This window comes from Zea mays, chromosome 10 (genome assembly GCF_902167145.1).
Source record: "Zea mays cultivar B73 chromosome 10, Zm-B73-REFERENCE-NAM-5.0, whole genome shotgun sequence".
Taxonomy (NCBI): Eukaryota; Viridiplantae; Streptophyta; class Magnoliopsida; order Poales; family Poaceae; genus Zea; species Zea mays.
In genome coordinates, this window is record NC_050105.1 from 84,319,604 (window position 1) to 84,332,073 (window position 12,470).

Here is a 12,470-nt window from a genome sequence, read left to right on the forward strand (position 1 = left end):
GATAGATATGCAATCATTAATTCATGTAGAATGCAAGTGTATCTGAATCAAAGATGATCGTTTTTAATGCAACAGAATCCTAACTCAAAAACTGCACGAGTGAGGATTCATGAAATTATTCTTGATCAGCCAGAGGATGGAGGATGGATACCTTTAATTAATGAGTAGTACGGGAAACATTTCTACTGGCGGCATGCACTTATTCGATTTGCTCTGGACAGATACTTCACACGGAAAATAATAATAATGAAAAATCACCCTGGTGTGATATAGCAAATTTGTTAATTTGTGAACGTAAATACGTAATCCTCATGGATCTCTTACAGGTGACAAATAATATTAGATAAATACAGGAAAATCGTGGACTTTCCATGGCCTAAACAATTTTGAATGGGGACAAAGTCAGCCGTTGTAAATTACATTAATTTTCTACTGTCTTAACAACAGCCGTCGAAAGTTAGATTAATTTCCTACAGCTAACAGCTGACTTGAGTCGTCGGAAGCACCACCGGAATCAACCTCTTTGCTGAGTGTCGAAAGCACTCGGCAAAGCCTGGAAAACACTCGGCACCTGAATAGAGGTAGCCGCTAGACGAAGTTATAGCCTGGCACCTAACTGAGGTAGCCACTAGCACTACCGGAATCGACGCTCGGCAAAGCCTTAAAAACACTCAGCAAACTCTTTGTCGAGTGTCGCACTCGGCAAAGAGGGCTCGGCACACAGTGCATCGACAAAGCCTTCTTTGCCGAGTACTTTTTCTCGGGCACTCGGCAAAGTGGTTACGGCGCCGTGTGACGGAGACGACATCTTTGCCGAGTGTCAGTCTGACAGCACTCGGCAAAGAATCCGCCAGAGGGGTCCCCATGTCAGGTACTTTGCCGAGTGCTTGGTATGGCACTCGGCAAAGCGTGCTTCTTTGCCGAGTGCCAAAGCCATTACACTTGGCAAAGAACCTATACCGGTGCCCAGGTCTTGGTTCTTTGCCGAGTGTTATGGTTCTGACACTCAGCAAAGAGGTGCTTTACCGAGTGTTACACTCGGCAAAGTGACCAGTAGGCACCTTTTTTATTTGTTTTCCCTATTCCATCCAAACAAACAAAAGATATTTCACAGATATCACATATATACATCACAGACATATATAGCCAACACAAACAGTATTAACACAAATTCTGACATAAGTATTCAACATAAGTTGAGAGGTTCTCAACACAAACAGTATTAACAGAAGTTTGGAAGTATCAACACAAGTTCACAAGCTCTGACAAGTATTCAACATAAGTTTTGTGTTCGAAACACTAAAAACATAACTCCCATGGAGGTGGGTGGTTGGACTGGTGTTGCGTTGGGTTGTACCCTTCATGAGGGTTGTTGGATGCCGTCCCAGATTGGTCCTACACAGAGAAGAGATTGCATGTGTTATACCAGATGCATTACCAACATGTAACTATAACTTTGATACTCACAGGAGTATGGAACAGAGCAGGGTCAACTGCAGGGAACAATGGAGGTGGCAGAGCGAAACCCTGTGCGGCGCCAAGGCTCTGCATGTACTGGAACATCTCCGCCATCCTCTGATCAGCCGCCTCCCGCTCCGCCATTATCCTCGCCTCCATCTCTTGACGTTCCCTCCTCTCTTATTCTAGTTGGGTCTGTAATATTACAAGCCAACGTTATAGTAACTCAAAGCAAAGGTATATAACTCAAGGAAGGACGAGTTACAGAAGCACTAACCTCGAGTTGTTGTATGCGATGCTGTGAGCGTCGTGCCGAGGTCGTATGGCTGGACTCGAGCCTGTGCTCCTTGCTTGCACCTGAGACAGAGTGGGAGTGGAGGACGAGTCGATTGCCCCATCGGCAATCCAGTACCGCCCATGTCTCTTGCCTCCTCCAACCCTTATGAGCACATCGGGGTCGATCTGCTCGGTGCTCGGATCATATTCTGGGCCATGGACCTCCTGTGCCATGGCGGTGTAGTCATGAAGGCGGTTGTAGACGGTGGGGTTCGTGTAGGCCTCGGGCCCGTCATCCGGGTTGTAGGTGACGTCGGACGTCGCCTTGCCCTTATGGGCCATAGCATAGGCCGAGAAGATGGAGCAAGGCCAGCCACCATGTGACGCCGACTGCAAGAAAACCAACGAGATAGTTAGAAATAATATCTAATCTAGTGCTATATACCTAAATAAAAAAGAGGGCTTACCCATGCTTCTGCATATTGGCCCAGGCTCCGACTGCCTTGGTGGTGGGAGGGACCTTGCATCATCATACGTCGTTCCCGGCTAGCGTTGTGCGTCTCGTCCCACTCAGCCGAACACCACCTATCCACCATCTGCTCCCAGCACAGAGGATGTTTGGCGCACCAATGTGGAATCATCTACAAAGTAAACACGTAATGCATATCAGAAGATAAAATAAAATTCATGCATGGAGTACTGGTACCAAACATGCATGACTTTACCTGCAGGTACTGGTCCTTGGTCAACGACATGGTTCGGGCTTGCTGCTTGGTCACCTTCTCCCCAAGGACGGAGTCGTGGTAGCTGACGATGGCCTGGATTCGGGCCTCATAGTGCATGTCCACGACGAGCTTCTTACAGCTCGTGGTGGCCACCACATCCGCCCTAGCCTCGTATCCAGCCTCGCATCTGAAGAAATCCTGCATACAAAAAACGATGTATCCATACATTATTTCAAGAATTTGCAACGAATGCAACATATTTTACATTATACTAAGACTTACCCACAGCTCTTGCTTCACCCGCTCCGCCTTGTTATTGAATTCCTGGCTATCCCGGTCTACTACATCGGGGACGACGGCGTAGTGGTCGAAGGTGTAGGCTGCGCCCGTCACTCCAGCGTACTCTACCAGTCCAGGGAAGTGTTCCCTGCACAGCAGGCTGAGGATGCCATTGGGGAGGCGACGATGACCCCCAGCATAATCCACAACCGTCCAAGACCTGTCCAAGTGATAAATAAAAAGTATTAGTTTATATTATGATTTTGAACACGTAATATGAACAAGAATGAAGAACATAAAGTTACATGCCTCTCCCCATCCGGCCGAATCAGTGGCCACCTGTCCCGAAGTATGGGACGCTGAGGAAGACTCGCGGGACCTCGCAGGTAGATGCTCCTCGAACCCGAGGCGCAAGAACCTGAGGCGGTCTGTTGAGCTTCGTCGTCGTCCTGCTGCTGGTCGTCGTCGTCCTGCTGCATCGCCTGCTGCTGGACAAGGTCGTCCTGCTGCTCGGCCTACTGTGCCTTGTCCTGCTCTGCCTCGTCTGCCGTCCTGCTCCTCCTCCCCCTCCTCCTCCTCAGCCAACCGCCCACCATATTTGTCCAAAAACCTGCAATTAAGAGTAAACAAATAAGCACATATAAAAAGATATATTTAAAAATAGGTGCAAAATAAAAAGTCATATAGCATTACGTTAAAAATAATCTTCATATGTGTCGAGGTTAGCTGGATCATAACTCTCATCATCACTATCAACCATTTCAATCTCAACACCATCGGAAGACGCAAGTTCGTCATTAATGTCATTGCCTTCAAGGATTACTAAGTCATTATCATTTTGCACCTCATCATCCTCCTCATCAACAACCATTTCAATATCTATGTTCATTATGATAGCTTCGGTTAAGTCTATCTCAAATCGCCCTTCTAGCCCATCTTCTTGGAAGAACTCTCCATCATATGTGTTCGGGTCTAAGTTATAATCTTCATCGTTAGGAACAGGTAACCTCTCGTGCGGCGATACCTTATACAAAACATCCCAACCCTTAAGATGTTCTTTCGTTTGGCACGCATATGGGAGATAATACACTTGTGTGGCATGTTGGGCACGATATAGACATCGTCTCCTAGTAAGGTGGAATCTTGTTGAATTTCGACTATCCCAAGATTAGAATGTGTTCGTCTCGTCACTTGAGGGTCAAACCAATGACATTTGAATATCACTGGAGTAAGAGGTCTGGAACCATAAAAATTGAGCTCATATATTTCTGATTCGTCCAAAATAATCGACATCATCAAGGCCGGGCGTAAAGACTCCAAACACGTTGTTTTCCGATTGGGCCGACTTTTGTTGTAGTTTGTTGTGTGAAAATGGTATCCATTGACGTCATACCCAGAATATTTCTTGACCCTATAAGCAAAGTCGTTGGCTACTTGTCTCAACTCGGCACTCATAGACGGATCTCTTTGGCCCTGCAAGTATTCGCAAGTTAGAAGACGCTAAATTGAGTTCATAGACGGATCTCTTTGACAAACTAAGCACGTACCTTACGTTTGAACCAGGAAATGAAATCGGGCAACCCATTTCTCGCACCCTTTCTAAGAAGAGTGTCATTTCCTGTGGAGTGGGGTCCCTTGATCGACGCCAGAATTCATGAAGAAATTGTTCCATGTATGGCGTCACCTCTTCAAAGTTGGTCAATACATATAGCATGATATGCTGCCACTCTTCATGTGTCAGGGTCTTGGTGGTCGAGCCACTTGCGCTTCCGAGTTGGCCTCGAAATATGCTAAGGTTCGATTAATTATCGCCATCATTGTAACAAGGGGGTGGATTATGCATGCTCGGCGGTTTGTCACCATAATAAGTTGTTGTGAAGTTTGACACCTCCTCTAGAATGTATGCCTCTGCAATGGAAGCCTCGACTTTGCATTTATTTCTATATTTCTTTTGAATAGTCTTTAGACATCTCTCGATTGGATAGCACCAACGTCCCTGCACGGGCCCCCCATTCGTGCCTCATAGGGGAGATGAAGAATCAAATGCTGCATTGGATTGAAGAAGCCAGGTGGAAATATCTTCTCAAGCTTACACAGTAACACGGGTGCCAATCTTTCCAAGTCTGCAACCACGGTCCGAGATAACTCTTTTGCACAAAGCTGACGGAAGAAATAGCTCAACTCTGAAAGCGCTAGCCAGACATGCTCAGGGACATAGCCTCGAACCATCGCAGGAAGAATCCGTTCAATCCATATGTGGAAGTCATGACTCTTCATCCCTTAGACTCGCATAGTAGATAAGTTCACCCCCTACTCAGGTTAGCTGCATACCCATCAGGGAACATCAACATCTTGATCCACTGAAGTACTTCCTTCCTCTAGGCCCTTCTTAGGACAAAATCGGCCTTAGGCCTTCTCCATGTCTTTCCACCACTTGGCGGCTTCATCTCTTGGTTTGGTCTATCACATAATGCTGCCAGATCCACTCTTGCCTTTACGTTATCCTTTGACTTATCAAGAATGTCCATAATTGTTGCCCACAGTGCCTCGGCAACATTCTTTTCAGTGTGCATCACATCAATGTTGTGTGGAAGGAGCAGGTCATCATAATAGGGGAGCCGAGTCAAGCCAGACTTATGTGTCCACATATGTTGCTCACCATATCCCACAAAACCACCTTATGTATTAGCCATGAGCCCATCTATCTGTTGACGAATTTCTGCGCCAGTCATCGTTGTAGGTGGGCGGTCTGTCACTACGACACCTTTCGTAAAGTTCTTGATGTCTAGGCGGAATGGATGGTCAGGAGGGAGAAATTGTCGATGTTTATCAAAGGACGAATATTTGCCACCCTTTTTCAACCAAATGAACCTGAGAGCTTCCTTGCAAACTGGGCATGGGAACTTACCATGAACACACCAGGCGCAGAATAGCCCATACGCCGGTAAGTCATGCATGGAGTACTGGTACCAAACATGCATTCTGAAGTTTGTCTTCGTAGCTCGGTCACACGTCCATACCCCTTTCTCCTAGGCACGTACCAATTCATCGATCAAAGGCTCCATGTACACGCCCATTTTATTCCCCGGGTGTCCGGGAATTATCAACGACACGAATATATTCTGCCTTTGAACGCACACAACAGGGGGGGATTGATTGGGATAACAAACACGGGCCAACATGTGTATGGGGCAGCGCTCATTCCATAGGGATTGAACCCATCTGTGGCCAGCGCAACACGTCCATTACGAGCCTCTTCGGCTTTCTCACGGTGAATAGCATCAAAGTGTTTCACCATCAGATGTGTGCACCATCTTGTCAGGATTGTATCGTTTTCCATTTTTGTGCCATGTCATCTGTTTCGCAGATTCCTCTGTCATGTACAGACGCTGGATCCTCGGTATGAACGGAAGGTGCCGTAGGATTGTCAAGGGGATGTCGAGCTGCCTCTTCTGTCCATCACCCGAGTCTACCTCCATGAACCTAGATGATTTACACTTGGGATAGTACTTTGCCTCCGCGTATTCTTTCCTAAATAGCACGCAACCCTTCAGACAAGCATGAATCTGCTCATACGTCATCTTGAGTGCACGAAGGAGTTTATGTGCCTCGTACATGCTCTTTGGCAGAACGTGATCATCCGGAAGCAGGCTCCCAATAACCATCAACAAGCCATCGAATGCGTCTCTACTCATGTTGTACTGCGACTTGAACGCCATTACACGCCCAATGGCATCTAGTTGAGAAACCTTTGTCTGGTCATGAAGGGGCTTTTGTGCCGCGTCGAACATGTCGTAGAACGCCTTTGCAGTCGGCTCTGGCTCATCATCCATACATCCTCCCGTGTACTGTGCCTCCTGATAGTCGTTCAACATATCCTCTACCCCCGCATCCGCGTCATAATCCTCGACACGTTGTCTCAGCACCTCCTCTCTCGTACAATGCGCTTCACCATGAAATATCCACTGAGTATAGCTCGGCGTAAATCCATTCTTCCAAATATGTTCTACCATGGTCTTCTTTGGTTTTCTTTTCTGGTTGGTACAATTGCTGCACGGGCATGGGACTAGACTCGCTCCTTTAGCAGCTTCGCCATATGCTCGTTCCACGAAATCATCGGTCTTTTTAATCCATTCAGGGGTGACATCGTTCCTTCCTCTACGGCCCATGTACATCCACTCACGGTCCTCCATCCTCTAATAGAAGCATAGCAATAGAAAATTTCGGCAGCACCTCCCCTGCACGGGGAGGTTTCGAAATCCTGCAAATAAAACTATCAGCAAGATGGCTGATATACACGCATAATTCAACGGCACGATGGCCGGCAATCACACATATATATATTCAATCCATGCATGTTTTAGAGTTTGGCATTCTTCTTTTAATCTATTAGAAAAAAGGTTATCCACACAATGCAAATTCTAAGTACCTAGTGGCTAGAGATAATATAACTCTAACTATCCATCACATTATCAATCACATGCTCAACAAAAATAAAGAATGATTTACCAAATGGCGGTTGAGGGCGAGGCGTGGGGACGGCGGTTGAGGCCGAGGCGCGGCGACGGTGGTGACGGTGGTGTTGGGGCGCGGCGGTGGTGGTGAAGGGGCGCTACGGTGGTGTCTGGGCGGTGGGCGGGCTAAGGAGAGGGGCGCGGGCGCGGCAGGTGGGCACGGCCACGGCGAGGGCCGGGCGCGGCCACTGCGAGGGGCGGGCGCGGCCTCGGTGAGGGGCGGGCGCGGCGGCGGGCGCACGACGCTGGCGGACGGACGACACGGCGAGGGGCGGGCGCACGACGCAGGCGGATGGACGGCGCGGCGGCGGGCGCACGACGCGGGCGGACGGACGGCGCGGCGAGGGGCCGGCACGGGCGAGGTGAGCGGCGGCGAAGTGACAGAGAGTGAGAGGAGAGGAAGAAGGAGAAAGGAGAAGGCGGGCCGTTTATTTCTCTTCTTTGCCGAGTGCCCGCGATCTGGCACTCGGTAAAGATTTTTTTAATTTTAAAATATTCTTTGTCGAGTGCCAGATCGCAGGCACTTGGCAAAGACGGCTTTGCCGAGTGTCAACTGACATGTACTCGGCAAAGTTCTGTTCTAGGTTCTTTGCCGAGTGCCAAGGGGATGGCACTCGACAAAGAAGATTCTTTACCGAGTGTCCACCGGCTGACACTCGACAAAGAAGATTCTTTATCGAGTGTCATCTTTGAACACTCGACAAAGTACATTTTTATTTTTTAAATTTTGGCAACCAAACTTTTTGTGGTATGTTCCTACACTATGTAGATCTACATATACCATTTTGGGACAATTAGAAAAGTGTTTTCTATAGCTAGTAGATTTAGTTCGTTTATTTGAATTTCTTTGGAAAATTCACATTTGAACTGCAAGTCACTCGAAACTAGGAAAACCGTGTGTGCAAACATAATATCCATGCTATTTAGCACAAGTTACGACCGACTTCAAGAGCGGACCGGAAACTTCGAGTACCATGCTCACTCAACATGGTCGTAAACTTGTAATCCAGTTGTTTAAAAATTGTATAAAACACAAACAAAGTAAAAAATCATGAAACTTGTCCACGTGTCATGATATCATATGTAGAGGCTGTGGTAAAAATTTGAGAATGTTTCGAGAAAGTTGTGACGTACTATGTGTAGAAACCTAGGAGAACTACATTGAAACTCTATGATTTCATGTGTAGTTCTCCTAGGTTTCTACACACAGTACGTCTCAACTTTCTTGAAACATTCTCATTTTTTGCACAGACTCTACATATGATATCATGACACGTGTACAAGTTTCATGATTTTTTGGCTTTGTTTGTGTTTTATACAATTTTTAAACAACTAGATGGCAAGTTCACGGCCATGTTGAGTGAGCATGGTGCTCGAAGTTTCCGGTCTGCTCCTGAAGTCGGTCATAACTTGTGCTAAATAGCATGGATATTATGTTTGCACGCACGGTTTTCCAAGTTTCGAGTGACTTGTAGTTGAAATGTGAATTTTCCGAAGAAATTCAAATAAACGAACTAAATATACTAGCTAAAGAAAACACTTTTCTAATTGTCCCAAAATGGTACATGTAGGTCTACATAGTGTAGGAACATACCACAAAAAGTTTGGTTGCCAAAATTAAAAAATAAAAATGTACTTTGTCGAGTGCCAAAAAAAGGCACTCGGTAAAGAGGTCTTTGTCGAGTGTCATCTAACTGACAATCGGCAAAGAATCCTCTTTGCCGAGTGCCTTCCTTCGACCCTCGGCAAAGGTTAACGGCCATCATCTTTGGACGGCCGCTGACGACTCTTTGCCGAGCGCCGTCTTTGCCAAGAGTTCGGCACTCGGTAAAGTTGTCTTTGCCGAGTGTAATTATGTACCGAGTGTCCTGCACTCGGTAAACAAGATCGTTACCAAGTGCAGGACTTTGCCGAGTGCCCGACAAAAAGCACTCGGCAAAGGTCCTAGCACTCGGCAAAGACCCAGATTCCGGTAGTGTAGAGTGGTTGCCGCACTCATCCCCAACAGGCTCGGGTTCACGTATGGCCACGGAGGGTGTTGGAACGACACACAGAAGAGACCCAACCTAACTGGCGCACCAACTATCATCGTGTGATAGTGAGGGATAGAGGAAATGTACCTCGTTTAGGTTTGGTAGGGTTCTAGGCGCACCACAATATCACCTACCACAACCAGTTGGCCCAGTCCGAAAAACATAGGAGTGAACACGACAAACACAAGGGAACCACGAGGGAGACAATTAAAGGACATAGATAGGTTCCGACCACCAGAGCATAAGCGTGGAAAGGACATAGATAGGTTCAAGGGAAACACATAGATACATCCTCTTTGAGGCGGATTGTATTGCTTGGAAATAGCTAAGTGCCACAAAGATGGCTACCAGACCTAAGCGTAGAAAGCATGAAAAATGGATCCCCGTGTAGGGGGTCACCCTCTCCTTTTTATAGACCAAGATAGAGAGGGTTACAACTAACTACTGGGCTAGGAAGCCAGCATGACCCGTCCTATTTTAATGGAGATATTGTTGACATCAGTATGAGGTCCTATAGAGGCATGCCCCTGCACGTCACAGATGACAGGGTCAGTGCAAGGCGTGCACACATCGCGAAAGACCAGGGATGTGGCTGGCTGAGGCGCACATCGTCCACGCCGCCATAGGGGACATAGCATGATATGGTGCATGTCGTCCATGCATGTTGCCACAGTGTTGCACTAGTGACATGCCTTGGAATTTTTAGGTCTTACAACATGTGAGAGGACACTATGCAACTATAGTCACTTCTTCTATCGGACAAGAGCGACGCATCTTCTAACTCCACCGACTTCATGACAAGCCATAGTGTGGACGGCTGGGCCACGTGGCATGACGGGAGCCCACCTGGCCAAGGGCATCAAGAGCCCCATGTTTGACCAGGGTCATCGCGAGCCCAAAGGAAAAGTGGCATGCTTGAACCCTGCAATAGGGCTAGGGCCTCCTAGAGCCAGGGAACATAGGGCTCCCAGGCCCTGTAAAGTAATCGGTGGAGCACGAGCTCGAGGGAGACCACCTTGGGATCCAAAGCCCTCTTAGGGTTGATTTGGTGACAAGGGGATCCCGGGAGGATTGTAGGGGATTGAGGGGGAAATAAACTAATTTCCCCCTCAATCCCCTCCAATCCTTCCGGGATCCCGGGTTACCAAATCAGCCTTTAGGGGGTCCATAACCTGCTATGGGATCTCGAGGAAACGTGGTGCCCCTATGGCTAAGACCCCACCAGGTGCTAGGGGCAAAAGGGCCATGTGGCGCAACGAGACCTCGCCAACAGCAGTGGCGAAGCTAGAGCAAAATTGAGGAGGTTGCATTTAGCTTTGTGGGTGCATAAGAACTTTTCTATGGGTGCATATATGGTGGAGTTTTAACCAAATCTATAGAATCTATATTTTTAGGGGCGCATTTGTACCCCCTAAACATAACCTAGCTTCGCCCCTGGCCAACAGGTTGGGTAGAAGGGAGACTGATGAAGGCTTGCGTGGTAAGTGCTCCCTCGAACTATCGTGTGGCGGGGTCCTAGCCATGTATTATCTTGTCTCTTCAGAGTGGTGTTGTCAACTTGACCCACCTCAAAGCTAGGGCCCATAGCCTATCCTCTCCGGATAGGCCAAGTTTTATTTGTGACGTCTAGGGTATTCGTATCCCAAGGCACTGACATTTATCATTTAGCACTTGAATTAATTTCTATGCTCCTTTAAAGCACCAGTTTTGTGCATCATGCGTGTAGGTCTGTTCCTCTCCCCCACTTCTCGTCTAACAGTGGATCTAATAGGTTGTTACGCCACTGATGAGCCATGAGAAACCACTCAAGCCTAACATGACAAGAAGCCACACGCAGCACAACGCTCCCACATACTACTGCCTCGCTAGATGAACGATAACGGTCGATGGAGCGAGCTATAAAAAGAGGGGTCGAGCTCTTTTTGAACCCATGCATTTTGGCTAAGATAAAGTGTAATATTTGTTCTTATCAGTTTAATATCTAATATGTGGACCATATGTTCACTTTGATATTAAATTTATTTTTATAGATGTCAAATATGACTGTGTGTTTTAATGGCGCGCGGGTATTGTACCAGTGTATATAGGACATTTAAAACTATCATGAGAATCAGATATTGTATGTTTGGAAATTTGCAAATTTGATGTGATTGTGAACTTGTGTAAGATATCGGAGTTATGTAGCACATTTTGGACAAGGTGCGGAGCGTAACAAGAAATATCATATGGCGAAATGGGAAATGCTGACCCGACAAAAGACCAGGGAGGGTTTAGCTAGGTGTTATTGATACTAGTGTAATGAATGAATGCTTGTTAGTCAAATTGATCTGGAAAATTTCTCAAGGGTCGGATGGTTTGTGGTGCAGGTTTATTAAAGCCAAGTATATAAAAGATGGTAATTTCTATGGATCTAAGATCAAAGGAGCGTCTCAATTTTGGAAAGGTCTCCATAAAGTCAAACATCTTTTTCGTTGGGGAGGGATAAAATTCGGTGAATGATGGGAAGGGAACACTTTTTGGAAAGATACTTGGCTGGGGGATGTGGCGTTAAGTATCAAGTATCATAAGATTTTTGATATCTGTAGGGAGAAGGACGCCTTGGTGGCGGATTACTTTGAAGAGGACTAGGCTCAATTCACACCGTTGCATATGGAAATGCAAGTCTCTACTAACTATTAAGGCATTAGTGTAGACTGCCCCTGCCCCCCTCTGCGCAAAAGGGCCTCCAAACAGGGAAGGGGCATGGGACACCACCCCGGGGGGGACACCGAACGGCGGCGGCGGCTGAGACGACGCACCTGGAGGCCCTCCGAACGGTGGCGGCGGCTGGGACATTACCCAGGCTGTCCGCCAAAGGGCGGCGAGGCGGAAGTTGATAGCGTCGGCGCCTGCACGAACGGTGGTGCGGGTGAGCTGCCAGGGAAGGCGGGACGGGCAGCGGACGGTGGAGGGCCCGGACGCGTGGCTAAGGTGGGTGGTGCCTGTTGCGGCGTGAGCCCCCGTGGGGTGGTGGAGCCGCGCCGCGGGAGATCTAGAGGTTGGCGAACGCTCGGGGAGAAGCTATTCAAGGAACTATCTCTACTAACTATTAAGTTAGTACTATAGACCACCCCCGCCTCCGCCCGCAAACCCCGTCGCGCTTCCAAACACCTCCACAAACCACGCCGCCAACGCCGCCAACGTCA

At 47.7% G+C, this 12,470-nt stretch overlaps 1 pseudogene; it reads left to right on the forward strand.

Moving 5' to 3' along the window:
* Positions 1-11,206: 11,206 nt before the first annotated feature.
* Positions 11,207-11,368, forward strand: LOC111590420 (uncharacterized; annotated as a pseudogene).
* Positions 11,369-12,470: the final 1,102 nt, after the last annotated feature.